Here is a 20,953-nt window from a genome sequence, read left to right on the forward strand (position 1 = left end):
TTGAGAGTGATTATTGAAAGATGTGAATTAATTGTCATCATGTTGTCTGTGAAGTCCTTGTTTTTATAGCTTGTCCCTCTAAATTTCTGTTCTATATCATTCTTGGGGTCTTTCTCCTTTTACAGAACCCCCCTTAATATTTCTTGCAGGGCCGGCTTAGTGGTCACATATTCTTTCAGTTTCTGCCAGTCTTGGAAGCTCTGCATCTCTCTATCCATTCTAAATGACAGCCTTGCCAGATAAAGTATTCTTGGCTGCATGTTATTCTCATTCAGTACCCTGCATATGTCTTGCCAGGCCTTTCTGGCTTGCCAGGTCTCTGTGGATAGGTCTGATGTTATTCTGATGTTCCTACCTCTGTACATAAGGAATCTCTTCCCCTTAACTGCCCCTAAGATGGTTTCCTTGGTTCTAAGGTTTGCGAGTTTTACTATTACATGCTGGGGTGTTGGCCTGTTTTCCTTGATCTTGGGAGGGGTCCTCTCTGCCTCTAGGACATGAATGTTTGTTTCATTCCCCAGATTAGGAAAGTTCTCAGCTACAATTTGTTCAAATATATCTTCTAGTCCTCTCCCTCTCTCCACCCCCTCAGGGATCCCAGTAATTCTTACATTGGAACATTTCATGGTGTCACTTATTTCTCTGATTCTATTTTCATGGATTCTGGGTTGTTTTTCCCTGGCCTCCTCTTTTCCCTTCTTGTCTATTAATTGGTCTTCGAAATCACTAATTTGTTCTTCTGCTTGGCTTACCCTAGCTATTAGATCATATAGATTAGATTGGATCTCATTGATAGCATTTTTAATTTCTGCCAATTCAGCTTTCATTTCTGCCCTTAGAGACTCTATGTTGCCATTAATCGATTTCTCCATCCTAGCTATAGTCTTCACAATTGCTACCCTGAATTCCATCTCCGCCATCTTGGTTATATCTGTATCCATTTGTAAATCTGTGGCATAAGTCATAGTCTCTAAGTCTTTCCTATTTTGGGGTTCCTCCTCCTAGCCATTCTGTTGAGGGGTGGTTGAGGGAATGTATAGAGTCTAAATTATTGACCACAACCGAAGGAAGATGCACCTGATTTCTAGGGACATTAGGGTTGCTGGCCTTTTGTTTTCCTAGCTTGTCTTCTGGGGGAGGGGCCTGCTGTGGTGTTACTTGGGCAGCCCTCTTTGGGCAGAGTTCCCCTGCCCCCTGTGGTGGGGGATGGGCTCAGTGGAAACCGTTTTTTGGGTGCTTTTGTTCTCTGGTGGCTTTCCCTGGTGGCTTTCTGTGTCTCTTCCGAGAGTCAAAGCAGAAGAGATCGTTTCCAACCCTCTGCCTCAGAGCAGAGAGATCGCAGTCTGTTCTTCAGTGAGCTCTCCAGGCCACATTGTCTCCATTTCTGTCTGTGCTTTTATAAACTGCAGCATCCTGGGTTGTGCGCCCCTCAGCGGCGCTCTCAGTTTCGCCTCCAGGTCGGGACTTGTCTCTGCCCTTTGTGCTTCTAAAACCACCAGCCGCCCCCAGTTCGCACGTGCAGTCCCGCCAATCCAGTTTCCGTTTGGGGGGCTGCCCTAAATTCCTTTCCCCGCCACTACCAGTCTGCGTGTCTGTGCCCCGTCTCCAGTGCAGGAGGCTGTCACTAACCGGTGGTGTAGGATCCCCTTGGCCAGGCTCCCTCCTTCTGCCGTTTATCCTCCCATATCTGCCCACAGAATCACGGCTCCCCACTTCGTACCTCAAAACCAACTGTCTGCGATATTGTTTGTGGAGATCCAGATCTGTCTTCTTAAATCTCAGGCTGATTTCGTGGGTGTTAAGAGTGGTCTGGTAGATATCCAGCTCAATTCCGGGGACCAGTTGGAATAGAGTCCCCTACTCCTCCGCCATCTTTTCCCTGTCCCGGGGTTCTGGTTCCAGCAGAACTTGGAAAGTGGTATTCCAGCTCATTCTTCTAGAAGGCTCTAACAGTCAGCAGTTCCTGTATTCCTGTCCCAACTGAATGCGGCTCCCATTCCTCTGAATTTGAATCTAGATTTCTCCCCAGAAACAAGACTGCATCCAACAAGTTAGCTTCTCTGTTGCACCTCAGGAGGCACCAAGTTGCTTCAAAGCCCCTCGGGTCTCCCACGGAGTGGTAGCAGAACCTACTGGAACCATAGCTCTGGCTCTCTATCCTGGGGCAGCCACAGTGGGGCTGGATCCTTGGGCTGCTACAGAATCCCTTCCTGTTCTCAGTGTCATACACTCTTCAGTTTGATGTCAGGTTAAGTATGGTTTGATGAACTCCAGGCATTAAGAAGACATGTCAAGGGATGATCTTATCCACAGTTGGTTTTAGATGTTAACTGTAGGTCTGTGTCCAGTCACAGAACTGTTTCCTTTGGATCAGCCTCACTGGGAGGTGAGGTGGTTAACGTGGAGCCAAGGTCCGGTTCCCTCTGTGGTCCAGATTGGCTTCATCTCAGTTCTGTGAGAGTTGACTACTCTCAATGTACCCCAGAGAACTTGCTTCAAAGGGGTTCCTTGTACCAGACTTAGGAAGACCTGCATCTGTCTCAACTTATGTGAGGATGCCATTTTTCTCAGCATTTTGCGTTTGTTGTGTTGTGCCCTCTGAGGAGACAAGGTATTTGATGTGTTCACAGTTGTTCTTGGATAGCGGTTCTTCAGCTGTGATCTCTAGAATAGCAGCGTGGCACCTTGGGGTTTGTTAGAAATGCAGTTTCTTGGGCTTTACTCCAGACTTACTGGATCAGATCTGCTGGGGCTGGGGCTGAGCAGTTTGCATTTCATAAGCCTTCCAGGTGATTGTGGTATGCTCTCATGTTTGAGAACCACTGTTCAAGGGAAATAACAAGGCCTAGTTAATCAGTATTGGCTGCTGCATATTTCTTACATTTTTGAGTTTAATATTGGAGACCACATCTCCTGTCCAAACATATTTGCTACCTTTTCTCAGTATCATTTCTGGTCAAGTTGCTGAAATTATTACCGTCCCTTCTCAGCACTTCCATTATCTTGCTCTACAACATGAATATTCAACCTTCTGTCTTTTCTGTGTTGGCACAAATCCCAGTTTTCTCTTGAAGCCTAATTTGGTTTCTAACTTGATGCCAGTAACTTTACCATTATTTCCTTTCCATGTTGGGATTTTCCCATTTTTGAACTCCAAAAGTGCTCAACACTTAATATAGGTGCTGTTTGAGTGTGGTGCCTTGTGTGGCTGGATTTCCAGAAGTATCAGTTGAATGATGTTCCTGGTGTTTAATGGCATCTCCAGGCAAGTGGACTTCTTTGATCATAGTAAGATAATGATATTTCAAAGGGCCATACTACCGATTTGAGTTTCGAGGTGCTTGGAACATGTAATTATTTTAAGGAATGTTCACATACGATAGTAGAAAAGATGTACATTTAGGATGAATTCCACATTATACTGTCAGTTAGGGGCTCGTTGTCAGTTACAGTGTCCACTTTAATTAGTTAAATTTGTAGTTTAATATAGTAAGCTGATTTACATCCGTGTCTGCATTCACTGTGGAGAGAGGGGTGCAGTCATGATTGAATTTCATTACTAAAATCATGTTTGAAATTTTCTTGAAATATCACTAATATTCTTTACTTTCTGGGTTACCCATATGATTTTACAGGTGACATTTCCAGCCAACTAAGCAAAACAGCATTGCTAGATTAAGCACATTAAACATAAAACTAATGAACAATTGGGTACTTTCTAAACATCTGTTTTTGAGGTAGTAATTTCATATCTTCAATATCTAGTAATTTCCAGATGTTGATAATAATATCTGTCAACGAATATCTTCTTATACTAGAATTTTCTATGTATTTCTTCATAGAATTTCAAAAGCATTTCTTTATATTTTTTCAATATACAGGTGTATAGTTTAAAAAAATAGTACAAATAGTACTATTAGTATTATACTATTAGTGCAAATAGTACAAATAGTGTGAAAATAAGAAGAAAATTCTCTACTATACCCACTCACACACATGCTAAATCCCCAAATCTTTTATTTACCTATTTTTTTTAAGAGAAGGTGAGAAAGAGCAGGAGAGGGGCACAAAGAGAAAGAGAGAGAATCTTAAGCAGGCTCCACGCTCATTGCTGAATCTGACTCAGGGCTTGATTTCAGGATCCTGAGGTCATGAGCTGAGCTGAAATCTAGAGTCGGACGCTTAACTGATTGAGCCACCTTGGCACCACTCTCAAATCTTTATTTAAAGGTGTGACCCCTGTTTATGTTTCCTCATGTATCTATATAGGAATCAAAAGCAAAAATAGGAAGCTAAAAAATCCAAACCCTTATGTACACATACATACATACATAATACCTACTACATGCATACATGTATCCCAAATGGGCTCATACTCTACTTCCTGTCCTGTATCTTGCCTTTTTTTTTCTTTTTTTTTTGCACTTAAGCATGTATGTCTTGGAACACATGCAGATCATGTCACTGTTTTCAGTGGTGCTTAGTATTCCACTCTGTGAATATACCATAATCTATTTAAATAGTACCCTTCCCTAAACAAGTAGATGATTTTTAGTTTTTGTTGTTATCTGCTGTGTTAAAACCAAATGTTCTTATTCATATATTTTGGTATGCTTTTGTAGTTGATTCACAGATAAAATCTTATCAGTAGACTCATCATACTAAGAATATGTGCGTTTAACATCTTGATAAAACTTTTATATCATCTTCCAGAGAGGTCACCCCAGGGTATACTCTCTCTAACATCATCTGCATGAGTGTTCCTTTTGCTTAGGCTTTATTACACGTCTGATGCTTTTGTTTACCGACATCTGTCACTTGGATGAGCTTCATTCACTGGGCTGGCCCACAGTGCTGCCACAGGTTTGAAGAGGGGAGTTGCCCTGGCTCTGGTAGATTCCTTAACATGTCATGCTTCTTCGTGCATCCAACGTGAAGATAGGTGTCCTTTTCAGTGCCATTTGTTATCCTTTTCCACTCACCACCGTTAGAATTGACTGGCAGGGTGTAGGTACATGATAATTGGGGAAACTAAGCATTTCTTTTAAGGTGATTTCACAGGTGTTTTGTGTGCATAGTGGGTGTTCTGGGCATGAGACCCCAAACCATGTGTAGGCTGTAAAATTTCAGATTTCCTACATAAAAATGCAAGTTTCCTAAATAAAAGGAAATTTTATTTGACTATAGAAAAATAAAATAATTGTGTTAAATATCTGATACTAGATGAATATTTGTTCCCATTCTTCCTCTTCCTCTGAACCTCTTAAAATCTATGAATCTGTATCTGTTTAGTGAAGTCTAAACTTCAAGAAATAGAAATATGAGACATTTATTCTCTAAAGGATCTGAATAAATCTGAAAAACAAATTTATTGTTGAATAGAAAATAACTAACTTATATAGGAAAATGTGAGACAACTAATTGCTTATGCACATGAGTACTCCTAGGTACATTCAGCCTTCAGAGAAAGGTAGAATTATTGGGGGCTCAAGTCTTGGCTTTGAAAGATGAGAGTATCTAAGATGTGTATATTTAATGCTTTATTTAATGTACTTAACAAATACAGTTTATCTAACACATATTTAATGCTGTTGTAACAAATGGTTCTTAAGTCCAACCTGGTAAAATAATCTAACCTGGTAAGATGCATATGAGAGAATACAACTTCTTTGTGTTTTAATATCTGGGTGCTATCTAGGCAACTAACCTTGAGAGAGAAGGAAGTTGAAGGGTTAGAGGAGGGATCATCTGGGCCAAGGAAGCAGCATGAGCAAAGTCTGGGGTTGGAAGCAAATATGGTGTATGTGATAAATGACGGTAGTATAATGACTTGTCTGACTGAGCAGATGTTGCTATTGGCAGTTTTGTAGAATGAGTGTTAGGCTGGGGGTCAGAATATTTGGATTTTAGTCTTTGGCTCTGGTGGTAATTAGCTCTATGAACAAGGACAAGTCCTTCACCAGACTGGGGCTCAGTTTCTTTGTTTATAGAACAAGTCTTAGATTAAAAGATCTTAAGGGTCTTTACATTTCAGTGAGTCTGAGATTTGGTACATAATGAAATAGTAAGATGACTAGAATGGACGTGAGTGGCTAAGCTTTGAGAGTCTTGATGGCAGAGCAGAGGAATTTGTACTTGATATTGTGTCTGCTGAACTTGATATACTGGAGGAAGGGGCCATTGTTGGCTTTGACTTGGGCATAGTGTAATTAAATTTTCTGTAAAATCCTTAAATAAATATTGAGAAAATATTTAGGGTAGGGCTATATTAGTTTCTTAATCTTCAGTAGTACTTAATTTTTTTTTATCATTTTGTTGCCCTACACTTGACAGATATACTAGTTTGCATCAGCCAATAGAATTCATTTATATATGGGGGAACCATAGAAAGGGGATGTTTATAAAGCTATTTTAGATGTTTTCGCTTTTTTCTTTTTGGTGGAAGTTCTTGGCCAATACTGTTTTAAAATATACCTGGGATTTTGTTTTTATTCAAGTAGAGGGAGGCTAACAGATCTATAGACAACTGCCACTGAAAAATTAGTTACTCATGTTTCCCAAGGGGGAAGCACAGCACACCATGCAGTGCTATACCAGGTAGCGCCAGCCTGTTCAGGGGCAGAAAGACTGAGGGGAAAATGTGGGCAAGAGCCTTTATTGTGTTTTTTATAAGAATGAATGGATGAAGAGGATCAGGAAACTAAGGAGGTTTAGGATTGGCTGGTTTGAATAATTTCTCTAGTTTCTGTCTTGGGGGATGTCTCTGATTGTCTGGTACCTGGCCCTGGGAAAATTTAGGACTGGAGCATAGCCTCTCAGACTGTAGGAACATGATAGGGGCGAGGGGGAATGGACTCAGGATTGGTTGGTTTCCATTTCAAAGGCATGATCCAGGCAAGTTGTTGGCTATCTCTAGGAATTAGTTTCCCGGTCCACAAACCCCCAAAATGTCACATTATAAAATACTGAAAATAAAAAACACGATGAATACAAATCCTAGAGAGAGATTTCATCCAGAGATTATGTTATTGAATATTTGAATAAAATGAGATCATTTCCTTCTTTCTGTCTGCATCAGAATTCCAGGAGAACAATGGAAAGCAATCCTTTCCTGTTTTTTTTTTTAAATCGGAAAGGTTAATTTCATTTGTCTTTATTAGTTTGTCACCCACACTGGATCAGAGAAAAAGAGAATTTGGAAAGTGAACTTGAGACAGCAAGTGAAATTCCAATGCTAGTTTATTACTGGAGTTACCAAAGGGGATTTCAGTGTTTCCCATAGTCCATGAAACCAATAGGTGTCACCCTCTATTCTCATGGAAGAGGACCGATGGTTGCTGGATAGTCCTCCTATGCTCCAGGAACTGGTCTGAGGTTGAGAGAGGCACGGGCAGTATATGGTAGTTCCAAGGTGAGGACTTGAAATTGCTAATCACAGATCAGTGAGTGAAAGGCCTTTGTTTTGCTTCCTTGATTGGAATTCATAGATAGGGAAATGTAGACACTGATTAATTAGAAAAATCACTGTAACTTGTGGTAAAAGTATATGATGCATCCAGGAGGTAACAGAACATGAAGCCTTGTTGGTTATTTTCCCACCTAAAATCCTCTCTTCCAAAATGATGCATTTTAAATTGGCAAATGGAATGTACCATAGCAAAGACTTATTTTATGTTCCTTGAACCACTATCTCCCCTTTTTCAGAGTGCTGGGTTTCTTTATTTTTTCCCCCTAAAGCTTTATTTTCAGTTTTCAGAACTAAAGTTTGAAACCTGAGAAATCACAGTAATGGTTTTATTTTTCTCAATTCATACTGATTTCCTTAAGTGTTCTGTCTGGGAAGATAAGGAAAAGTGCTCATTTTTCCTTCTTTTCTTTTTTTTTAATTAACTCTCTATTCATTAATAGCAGTGTGGATTTATTACCTTTATGAAATAATTAATTAGCTCAGACAGAAGCAAAGAATGTTAAAACTAGCAGGAACTTTGGAGAATATTTAGTCCAATCCCTTTATTTTATAGACAAGAGAAATTAGGTCCAGATAATATATGTCATTTGTTCGCAATTACATACTTTTGTAGGTGGGGTTGGGATTTGGCCTTAGGCCACCTTCTCCGAAATTCAGCATTTTTTCTGTTCTATTGTATGATATTAAATCCTCTTTTACTTACAAAATTGTCCAAAAAATGAGGTCAGTGTATCTTAAGAGAAACATTCTCTTAAGTACAAAATTGTGCTGTTTCAGGTGTATGTCTACATATCTATAACCTTGGTTCATCTAAAAAACATACGGACATGAGGAGTTTGGGTAATTTAACTCCGAAGTGAGAGGTAGTGTTATTTTTCAGAGGAATATGTTTCTTCTATCTAGGCAGAATTTCAGTAGCAAATAAAGAAGTGTGAACCAAACATCCTAATCTACTAACAGAGTGACAGCATATTATATATTTCTTTTTATATTTGAATGATACAGTGATTAAAAAAATGCTTCAGTAACTGTTGTGCTCACGTAATCAACTCTTGAATATTATTTCTTGTTACCATTTCAGTTTTTGCAGTAGAACCTTTATGAGAAGAGACTGGTGGTGTTTTGAATTATGTAAATTTCTTGTGTATTGAGTGGGTAAAAAGGGATGAAATTGGGGTAAAGAGCTGCCTTAGGAAATTAGACCGATTCAGTTCATCATTTCACATGCAGTAGAACAGAGGTAGATGGGATTGGGTTATGGCTTTTCTCCTTCCACTCCCTGCCTGGTAAATGGTGCTGTGTGGCTCATGCTGTGGTCCGTAGACCTTCAGCAGTGGCATCAGCAGGGGCTTGTTGGAAACTGGTAATCTCAGGCTCCATCCCAGACCTGTGGAATTAGGGTCTGCATTTTAACAAGATACCCAGGTGATTCATATGGATATTAAATTTTGAGAAGTGCTTGATTATAGTTTTATCAGGATGCTATTGTGTTAATTGTATAAAGATATCCATGATATCCTTGGATGTGAAATTGGCTAGGTAGAAAAGTACTTGAATTCATACCTTCATTCATCAAATATTTGTTGAGCTAGATTAGGTGCCAAGTTATGATTTGGGGATGAGAGATGGTTAAGATACTGTCTGCCTTCAGTAAGCTCATCCAAGTAGGTGAGACCAGTAAGATAGATGATGGTAGTGCAATGTGATAGGTACAATAGTAGAGATTTGTAAATGATATTTCCAGGCTTCAGTAGGTTACCTAATTTGCATGGGTGGAGAGGGGAGGAGGAAGTAGGAGCAAAGAAAGCTCCCCAAGTTAACTCCTAAAGAATAAGTAAGCATGTATTAGTTTTCTATTGCTGCTTAACAAATTACCTTCAATGTAGTGGCTTAAAACAGCTATTTATTATTACCTCACATTTTTCATAGGTCAGACATCAAGGCATGACTTAAATGGATTTTCTGCATAGGGTCTCAAAGGGTAAAATCAAAGTGTTGGCCTGACTGAAATCTTTTTTTGGGCTCAGTGGCCTCTTTCACGCTCATATGGTTGTCAACAGAATTCTGTTCCTTGTAGTTATAAGACTGAGGTTCCTGCTTTCTTGCTGGCTGTCAAGCAAGGGACGGTCTTGGATCCAAGAGGCCCTGTAGTTCCTTGTCACGGGCACTTTCACAGCCTGGCAGCCTGCTCTTTCAAGGCCAGCAGGAGATCCTTTGGCTTTAGTCAGCTAAGTTGGAGTCATATATTGTAAGGTAATCAAAGGGCTTAGGATCTGCACTTTGCAACCTGGTGGAGGGAGGTGTGGATCAGTTGGTCATCTCGTCTGTGAGACTGAGAGTGGTCTGGTCTGGTAGGTGTCAGAGCGAACAGGACAGGAGTGGGCAGGAGGGAAGCTCTGGAGAGCAGCCGGGATGGTTGCACACAAGAGGCAGGAAGGCAGGGAGGCAGAGGCGAGGCCAGAGTGGTGCAGGGGGAACACGCGAGTGCAGGGTTGTCACAGTAGAGGTGAGAATGTGATAAGGAGTGGGGGACAGCAGAGTACATTTAAGTCTTTATTCTTTCCTTAATCAGCCATTCAGTAGTAAACTCCTATCAGATCATGGGTGGTCAGTGCATAAACACTGGATGTTGTGTTTCATTTGTGTCTAAAACCCACTGCAGTTCCTGTTATATAATAATTGCTCAATAAATGTTATTTATTTACTTATTTTTAAAGATTTTATTTATTTATTTGAGAGGGAGAGAGCACAAGCAGAGGGGAGGAGCAGAGGGAGAGCAGGGAGCCCGATGTAGGACTTGATCCCAGGACCCCAAGATCATGACCTGAGCCAGAGGCAGCCGCTTAATCAACTGAACCAGCTAGGCACCCTCAATAAATGTTTTTTAAATAGGTAATTAATTTGGTTAGGGTTTAAAGATTCTTTCTCTACTCTCCCCTCAGAATTCTTCTTTCATCAGAGATTCTGTTCATTTGAGATATGTTTCTGCAATCAGTAAACACAAATAGGTAGGCTAACTTAATTTTTATGAAGTCTGGATATATTCTTGGTGGTGTGAAATCTGGCAGAACACCTGACAGCTACCATGGGGAGCTACGTGTCATGTGCTGCAATAAGGCTTTACCCATGGATCTAAATTCAGTAAGGAAGTTACGATTATCTCCAAATTACAGATTAGAAAACTGAGGCTCACAGAAATGAAATCACTTGCTCAGCATCACACCACTAGTAAGGTGGATTGGGGATTGGACCCTCAGATGCCTGACTCTAAAACTTGAACAGAAAAGAACTTGCTTATTGTGTGTAAAACATGAAATAGCCTAAGGAATCATATTAAAATACAAGGTTGTCATAATTAAAACACTGTGTCACTGTTAACTGAAAAGATAAGCTAAAGAAACAGAAGAGAAACACCAGAAGAAGAAACAAATGCACATGGGAGTTTAGTATATAGTACACACATGTTGGGATAGGTAAATAGCCACCTGGCAAAAATATTGGATATTTACTTCACACTATATCCTGGCTCAAATTCAGATTTATCAAAGATTCAAATATAAGAAATAAACCATAGGCGCCTGGGTGGCTCAGTCATTGATCGTCTGCCTTCGGCTCAGGTCATGATCCCAGGGTCCTGGGTTCAGGCCCCACGTCGGGCTCCCTGCTCCGCGGGAGGCCTGCTTCTCCCTCTCCCACTCCCCCTCCTTGTGTTCCCTCTCTGGCTATCTCTCTGTGTCAAATAAATAAATGAAATCTTTAAAAAAAAAGAAATAAACCATAAATGTAACAGACATAAACAAAGTAGAAGGTTTTTTTAATTTGGGAGTGGAAAAGGATTTTCTAACTATTATTCAAATCTAGAAGACGTGAAAGAAAGTTTGGTAATTTCCTTTCTTAAACAACAAAAATCTCTGCATATTAAAAAAAATACCATAAAAAAGTAAAAAAGATAAATGACAAACTGGGAGAAAAATAATGCATCTCATAATGTAGACAAAAGATTAATCTTCCTAATTTACCAAGACCCAAAGATGAGTAATCATTCCAATAGAAAATGGACCAAGGATGTAAAAAGATATTTCACGGTGGGGAGGGGGGGTGCGGAGCAAGATGGCGGAGGAGTAGGAGACCTGGATTTCTTCTGGTCCCAGGAATTCAGCTGGATAGGGATTAAACCATTCTGAACACCTACGAACTCAACAGGAGATCGAAGAGAAGAATAGCAGCAACTCTCTGAACAGAAAAGCGACCACTTTATGGAAGGTAGGACGTGCGGAGAAAGGAATCCGAGGTGATATTTGGGAGGATAGACGGTGGGGGAGGGGGCCTCCGTCGGCGGCTTCTGGCAAGTGATAGAGCCACGGAGCACAAAATCGTTAACTTTTAGAAGTCGGCTCCGCTGAGGGATGTCGCTCCAGTGGCTAAGCTGGGGGTGGAACCCTCGCGGGACAGTGTGGTCTCAGGACCCTCGGGGTCACAGAAAGACTGGGGGTGCCTGAGTGCGGCAGAGCTCCCAGGTATCGGAGCGGGGAAGTCGGCTGCAGAGACGGAGACAAGGGGTGGGTTTTCAGCTCGGGGTTGCCATAAACTGTGATCCGCGGCACAGTCAGGCCACTGCTCCTCCAGCAGGGACCCAACAAACGGCAGATCTGGGGAGACTCCCTTTCTTCTCCCGGGAGGAGTGGTGTGGGAGGGCACTGCAGGGATCTGCTAGGTTTGGAGACTCCACACCGAGTCGGGTGTCAGAGATAGAAACGCTTGGTCACAGGCCTGTGAGAACGGAGTGTGGCCGGAGACCAGGGAGATGGGAGTGACTGACTGCTTTTCTCTGGGGGCACACTGAGGAGTGGGGCCCCAAGTTCGTGACTCCTTCGGGACGGAGATTGGGAGGCCGCCATTTTCACTCTCGTCCTCCAAAGCTGTACGGAGAGCTTGCAGGGAACTAAAGCTCCTGAGAGCAAACCCGAGCAGATTACTTAGTCTGGACCCGGCAAGGGCGGGGCAATTCCACCTCCGGCAAAGACATTTGGGAACCACAGCAACAGGCCCCTCCCCCAGAAGATAAAGGAGAACGGCCAGCCAAGACCAAGTTTACCGATCAATGAGAACGTCAGAACTCCAGCGCTAGGGGAATACTGCACATAGAACTCATGGCTTTTTTTTCCCTGATTCTTTAGTCTTGCAAAGTTAATTTTTTAAATTTTCTTTTCTCTCTTTTTTTTTTTTGGATTTTTCTTTTTCCCTTTTTCAAACAACATCTTATCAATGCCTTTTTTAAAAATCTTTTTTATTTTTCAATTTTAGAGTCATATTCTATCACTTCATAGTAGTTAACCTGATTTTTGGTATATATATATACATTGTTCTCTGTTTAAAATTTTGAGATACAGTTTCTTCTAACAGATCAAAATATACCCTAAATCTCTAGTGTATGGCTTTGTTCTAGTCTCCTGCCTGATTACATTCTCTCCTCCGCCTTTTTTTTTTAAATCCTCTTCTTTTTTCAACCAACTTCTTATCTATCAGTTCATTCTATAAAATCTTTTATAATTTTCGTCTTTATACTCACATCCCATCTCTTATCGTATTAACCCTTATTTTTGTACATATATAAGTTTTTCTTTCTTTAAAATTTTGGGAGGCACTTTCTTCTAACAGACCAAAATACACCCAAAATCTAGTGTGTGGCACTGATTTAGGCGCTAGCCTGATCATATTTGATCATATTCTTTTTTTTTTGGTTTAGTTTTGTTTTTGTTTGTTTTTATCTTTTTCTTTTTTCTTTCTTTCCCTTTCTTTTCTCCAGGTTTCAGGTCTTTTCTGATTTGTTTAGTGTATATTTTCTGGAGACTTGTTACCCTGTTAGCCTTTTGTTCTTTCATTCATCTGTTCTCCTCTGGACAAAATGACAAGACGGAAAAAATCACCTCAACGAAAAGAACAAGAGGCAGTACCGATTGCTAGGGACCTACTCAATATGGATATTAGTACGATGTCGGGACTAGAGTTCAGAATGATGATTTTAAAGATACTAGCTGGGGTTGAAAAAAGCATGGAAGTTATTAGAGAAACCTTTTCTGGAGAAATAAAAGAACTAAAATCTAACCAAGTCGAAATCCAAAAGGTTATTAATGAGGTGCAATCAAAAATAGAGGCTCTAACTGCTAGGATAAATGAGGCAGAAGAGAGGATTAGTGATATAGAAGACCAAATGATGGAAAAAAAGAAGCTGAGAAAAAGAGAGATAAACAACTATTGGAACATGAGGGCAGAATTCGAGAGATAAGCGATACCATAAGATGAAACAATGTTAGAATAATTGGGATCCCAGAAGAAGAAGAAAGAAAGAGAGGAGCAGAAGGTATATTGGAGCAAATTATAGCAGAGAACTTCCCTAATGTGAGGAAGGAAACAGGCATCAAAATCCAGGAGGCACAGAGAACCTCCCTCAAAATCAATAAAAATAGGCCAACACCCCGACATCTAATAGTAAAACTTACGAGTCTCAGAGACAAAGAGAAAATCCTGAAAGCAACTCGGGAGAAGAGATCTATAACCTACAGTGGTAGAAACATTAGATTGGCAACAGACCTATCCACAGAGACCTGGCAGGCCAGAAAGAACTGTTTTGATATATTCCGATCACTAAATGAGAGAAACATGCAGCCAAGAATACTATATCCAGCTAGGCTGTCATTGAAAATAGAAGGAGAGATAAAAAGCTTCCAGGACAAACAGAAACTAAAGGAATTTGCAAACACAAAACCAGCCCTATAAGAAATATTGAAAGGGAGCGTGTTCCCAACTGCTCCGGACTGAGGCTGCCCGGGTGAGGCTCCCCAGGTTGTTGTGTCCACCGATTCATAAATTATAAGCTTGGACATTAAAAGAGCTAACTCCAGAATCAGACAGACAGATTTTCTGCTGTTTCTTGGCAAAAATGGCAAGTAATGGTGCTGTTCTGAAGAGACTGGAACAGAAGGGTACAGAAGCAGATCAAATTATTGACTATTTAAAGCAGCAAGTTGCTCTTCTTAAGGAGAAAGCAATTTTGCAGGCAGCTTTGAGAGAAGAGAAGAAACTTCGAGTTGAAAATGCTAAATTAAAGAAAGAAATTGAAGAATTGAAACGAGCTAATTCAGGCAGAAATTCAAAATGGAGTGAAACAAATACCATTTCCATCTGGTACTCTGCTGCAAGCTAATTCCACAGTTTCTGAAAATGTGATACAGTCTAGACCAATAACAACTATAACTTCTGGTGCCAAAGAACAGATAGGAGGAGGAGCGGAAGAAAAGAAGATGAAAGAGAAAATTGAAGTGAAAGGAGAGAAAAGAGAAAAAACAGCAGTCAGTAGCAGGAAGTGCTGACTCTAAGCCAGTAGATGTTTCTCATCTGGATCTTCGAGTTGGTTGTATCATCACAGCCAGAAAACACCCTGATGCAGATTCTTTATATGTGGAAGAAGTAGATGTTGGAGAAACAGCCCCAAGAACAGTTGTCAGTGGCCTGGTGAATCATGTTCCTCTTGAACAGATGCAAAATCGGATGGTGATTTTACTTTGTAACCTGAAACCTGCAAAGATGAGGGGAGTAGTATCTCAAGCAATGGTAATGTGTGCTAGTTCACCTGAGAAGGTTGAAATCTTGGCACCTCCTAATGGGTCTGTTCCTGGAGACAGAATTGTTTTTGATGCTTTTCCTGGAGAACCTGACAAGGAGCTGAATCCTAAGAAGAAGATTTGGGAGCAGATCCAGCCTGATCTCTTTACTAATGATGAGTGTGTAGCTACATACAAAGGAGCTCCCTTTGAGGTGAAAGGGAAGGGAGTGTGTAGGGCTCAAACTATGACCAACAGTGGAATAAAATAAAATACTTCATTTACTGAACTACATTTGAGAAAACTTTAATAACAATAAAAAGGAATATATTTGTCACTTGTACCTAAAAAAAAAAAAAAAAAAAAAAAGAAATATTGAAAGGGGTCCTCTAAGCAAAGAGCCTAAAAGCAACATAGACCAGAAAGGAACACAGACACTATGCAGTAGCAGTCACCTTACAGGCAGTACAATGGCACTAAATTCATATCTTTCAATAGTTACCCTAAATGTAAATGGGCTAAATGCCCCAATCAAAAGACACAGGTTATCAGATTGGATAAAGAAACGAGATCCATCGATATGCTGTCTGCAAGAGACTCATTTTAGACCCAAAACAGCACCAGATTGAAAGTGAAGGGTTGGAAAACCATTTACCATGCTAATGGACACCAAAAGAAAGCTGGGGTGACAATCCTTTTATCATACAAATTAGATTTTAAACCAAAGACTGTAATAAGAGATGTGGAAGGACACTATATCCTACTTAAAGGGTCTGTCCAACAAGAAGATCTAACAATTGTAAATATCTATGCCCCTAACAAGGGAGCAGCTAATTATATAAGGCAATTAATAACAAAAGCAAAGACACACATTGACAACAATACAATAATAGTGGGGGACCTTAACACCCCCCTCACTGAAATGGACAGATCATCTAAGCAAAAGATCAACAAGGAAATAAAGACTTTAAATGACACAGTGGACCAAATGGACTTCACAGACATATTCAGTACATTCCATCCCAAAGCAACGGAATACACATTCTTCTCTAGTGCCCATGGAATATTCTCCAGAATAGATCATATCGTAGGTCACAAATCAGGCCTCAACTGGTACCAAAAGATTGTGATCATTCCCTGCATATTTTCAGACCACAATGCTTTGAAACTAGAACTCAATCACAAGAGGAAAGTCGGAAAGAACTCAAATACATGGAGGCTAAAGAGCATCCTACTAAAGAAAGAATGGATCAACCAGAAAATTAAAGAAGAATTTTAAAAATTCATGGAAACCAATGAAAATGAAAAGACAACTGTTCAAAATCTTTGGGATACAGCAAAGGCAATCCTAAGAGGAAAGTATATAGCAAAAAAGCCTTTCTCAGGAAACAAGAAAGGCTCAAATACACAACCTAACCCTACATCTAATGGAACTGGAGAAAGAACAGCAAATAAAGCCTAAACCGAGCAGGAGAAGAGAAATAATAAAGATCAGAGCAGAAATCAATGAAATAGAAACCAAAAGAACAGTAGAACAGATCAATGAAACTAGGAACTGGGTCTTTGAAAGAATTAATAAGATTGATAAACCCCTGGCCAGATTTACCAAAAAGAAAGGAGAAATGACCCATATAATGAAAATCATGAATGAAAGAGGAGAGATCACAACCAACACCAAAGAAATACAAACAATTATAAGAACATATTATGAGCTACTATATGCCAGCAAATTAGATAGTCTGGAAGAATTGGATTTATTCCTAGAGATGTATAACCTACCAAAACTGAACCAGGAAGAAATAGAAAACCTCAACAGACCTATAACCACTAAGGAAATTGAAGCAGTCATCAAAAATCTCCCAATAAACAAAAGCCCAGGGCCAGATGCCTTCCCAGGAGAATTCTACCAAACATTTAAAGAAGAATTAATACCTATTCTTCTGAAACTGTTCCAAAAAATAGAAATGGAAGGAAAACTTCCAAACTCGTTTTATGAGGCCACCATTACCTTGATCCCCGGGGAAACCAGACAAAGACCCCATCAAAAAGGAGAATTACAGACCCATATCCTTGATGAACATGGATGCAAAAATTCTCACCAAAATACTAGCCAATAGGATCCAACAGTACATTAAAAGGATTATTCACTATGACCAAGTGGGATTTATCTCTGGGCTGCAAGGTTGGTTCAACATCCGCAAATCAATCAACGTGATACAATACATTAATAAAAGAAAGAAGAACCATATGATTCTCTCAACAGATGCAGAAAAAGCATTTGACAAAGTACAGCATCCTTTCTTGATCAAAACTCTTCAGAGTATAGTGATAGAGGGTACATACTTCAGTATCATAAAAGCCATCTATGAAAAACCCACAGCAAATATCATTCTCAATGGGGAAAAGCTGAGAGCTTTTCCCCTAAGGTCAGGAACACGGCAGGGATGTCCACTCTCACCACTGCTATTCAACATAGTATTAGAAGTCCTAGCCACAGCAATCAGACAACAGAAAGAAATTAAAGGCATCCGAATCGGCAAAGAAGAAGTCAAACTCTCACTCTTTGCAGATGATATGATACTTTATGTGAAAAACCCAAAAGACTCCACCCCAAAACTGCTAGAACTCATACAGGAATTCAGTCAAATGGCAGGATATAAAATCATTGCACAGAAACCAGTGGCATTCCTATACACCACCGCCAAGACAGAAGAGACAGAAATTAAGGAGTTTATCCCATTTACAATTGCACCCATAAACATACTATACCTAGGAATAAATCTAACCAAAGAGGCAAAGGATCTATACTCAGAAAAGTATTAAATACTCATGAAAGAAATTGAGGAAGACACAAAGAAATGGAAAAACGTTCCATGCTCATGGATTGGAAGAACAAACATTGTGAAGATGTCAATGCTGCCTAGAGCAATCTACACATTCAATGCAATCCCCATCAAAATACCATCCACTTTTTTTCAAAGAAATGGAATAAATAATCCTAAAATTTGTATGGAACCAGGAGAGACCCCGAATAGCCAGAGGAATGTTGAAAAAGAAAAGCAAAGCTGGCGGCATCACGATTCCGGACTTCCAGCTCTATTACAAAGCTGTCATCATCAAGACAGTGTGGTACTGGCACAAAACAGACTCACTGATCAATGGAACAGAATCGAGAGCCCAGAAATGGACCCTCAACTCTATGGTCAACTCATCTTTGACAAAACAGGAAAGAATGTCCAATAGAAAAAAGACAGTCTCTTCAACAAATGGTGTTGGGAAAATTGGACAGGCACATGCAGAAGAATGAAACTGGACCATTTCCTTACACCACACACAAAAATAGACTCCAAATGGTTGAAGACCTAAATATGAGACCGGAGTCCATCAAAATCCTAAAGGAGAACACAGGCAGCAACCTCTTCGACCTCAGCCACAGCAACTTCTTCCTAGAAACATCACCAAAGGCAGGAGAAGCAAGTGCAAAAATGAACTATTTTGTCCTCATCAAGATAAAAGCTTTTGCACAGCAAAAGAAACAGTCTACAAAAACCAAAAGACAACTGACAGACTGGGAGAAGATATTTGCAAATGACATATCAGATAAAGGGCTAGTATCCATAATCTCTAAAGAAATTATGAATCTCAACACCCAAAGAACAAATGATCCAATTAAGAAGTAGGCAGAAGACACGAACAGACATTTTTCTAAAGAAGACATCCAAATGGCCAACAGACACATGAAAAAGTGTTCAACATTGCTCGGCATCAGGGAAATCCAAATCAAAACCTCAATGAGATACGACCTCACACCAGTCAGAATGGCTAAAATTAAAATTCAAGTCAGAAAATGACAGATGTTGGCGGGTATATGGAGAAAGGGGAACCCTCCTACACTGTTGGTTGGAATGCAAGCTGGTGCAACCACTGTGGAAAACAGTATAGCGGTTCCTCAAAATGTTGAAAATAGAGCTACCATATGATCTAGCAGTTGCAGTAGTGGGTATGTACCCCAAAGATATAAATGTAGGGATCCGACGGGGTACGTACATCCCAATGTTTATAGCAGCAATGTCCACAATAGCCAAACTATGGAAAGAGCTAAGATGTGCATCGACAGATGAATGGATAAAGAAGAAGTGGTATATGTACACAATAGAATATTATGCAGTCATCAAAAGGAATGAAATCTTGCCATTTGCAACGACATGGATGGAACTGGAGAGTGTTGTGCTGAGCGAAATAAGTCAATCAGAGAGACATGTATCATATGACCTCACTGATATGAGGAATTCTTAATCTCAGGATATAAACTGAGGGTTGCTGGAGTGGTGGGGGGTGGGAGGGATGGGGCGGCTGGGTGATAGACATTGGGGAGAATATGTGCTATGTTGAGTGCTGTGAATTGTAGAAGACTGCTGATTCACAGATGTGTACCTTTGAAACAAATAATACATTATATGTATAAAAAAATAAAAAGGTAGCAGGGGGGGAAATTGGAGGGGTAGATGAACCATGAGAGTTGATGGACTCTGAGAAACTGAGGGTTCTAGAGGGGAGGGGCGTGGGAGGATGGGTTAGCCTGTTGATGGGTATTAAAGAGGGGACGTTCTGCATGGAGCACTGGGTGCAAAGAATGAATGATGGAACACTACATCAAAAACTAATGATGTAATGTATGGCGATTAACATAACATAATAATTAAAAAAATAAATAAAATATGAACCTTTAAAAAATGAGATATTTCACAGAAAAGGAAATACAAATGGTTTTTAAATACACAAAGTAATCTTCAGTTTTGTCTTAATGAAACAAATGGAAATTAAAACTATAGTAAGATATTTTTCACTCATCATCTTGTCAAAAATCCAAAAATTTGATAACGCACCCTGTTGACAGGCTATAGGAACACAGGCTCTGATCCAAGGCTTGTGGGATTGTTGAGTGAGGCAGCTCATGTGGGGCTTAGCAGCAGGAAAACATGAGTCTCTGTTGACCAGCAGTTTCACTTCTTTTTTTTTTTTTAACATTTATTTATTTATTTGAGAGACAGTGAGCAAGCATGAGCAGGGGGAGGGGCAGAGAGAGAATCTCAAGCAGACTACATGCTGGGCGCAAAGCCCAGTGTGAGGCTCCATCTCATGAGCCTGAGATCATGGCCTGAGGCGAAACGAAGAGTCAGACACCAAACTGACTAAGCCACCCAGGCATCCCTTGGGAGTTTGACCTCTGAGATGTTATTCCATAGATATCCTTGCACATATGCAAAATGACATATGTGCTAGTTTTTCACTGTAGCATTATATGACTGGAAGTAAAGATTAGAAACAACCTAAACATCCATAAATATGGAACCCGTTATGCAAATCATGAAATATCCATTCAGTGTAGTATTGTGCAGCTGTGAAGAAAGAATGAGAATGCTCTTCATAACCTGGTAAAGATCTCTGAGGTATTTTGTAAAAATAAGAGAGGTAAAAAACAGTATTATGTGCTACCTCCATGCATCAGAGCAAGAAAATAAGATTATATATTCATGTTCCTTTGTATTTTTTTAAAGAAAACCTTGCAAGGACATACTACAGTCTAATGACAGTGATTACTGGGTGGAGGTAGTGAGTTGGTCGGATGGAGGAGGAAGGGTGGGGAAGTTTTCGCTGCATTACTTCTTTCTATGTATAGTTTTACCTTGAACCATCCAAATTCAAAAAACAAATGATTTGTATAGAAAGACATCAAGCTAAGGCATCTCAAGGAATTTATCACAATCAATTGTATATGGCTGTATCGGCAAGTGGTTGCCTGGTTTGCTTACCCATCAATAAAGAAACATTAATCACATATCTTAATATATGTGGATTACTTGTTTATTTGAAAATTGTATGA

At 40.0% G+C, this 20,953-nt stretch overlaps 1 protein-coding gene and 1 pseudogene across 7 annotated transcripts in view; both read left to right on the forward strand.

Moving 5' to 3' along the window:
- The window catches only part of L3MBTL4 (L3MBTL histone methyl-lysine binding protein 4), a 501,743-nt gene that overhangs the window by 90,074 nt on the left and 390,716 nt on the right, over window positions 1-20,953 (forward strand). The window lies entirely within an intron of this gene.
- Window positions 14,331-15,419, forward strand: LOC113913135 (annotated as a pseudogene). Its single transcript, XR_004819615.1, has one exon. The product of XR_004819615.1 is annotated as an aminoacyl tRNA synthase complex-interacting multifunctional protein 1-like (transcript).

Source organism: Zalophus californianus, chromosome 14, assembly GCF_009762305.2.
Source record: "Zalophus californianus isolate mZalCal1 chromosome 14, mZalCal1.pri.v2, whole genome shotgun sequence".
NCBI lineage: Eukaryota > Metazoa > Chordata > Mammalia > Carnivora > Otariidae > Zalophus > Zalophus californianus.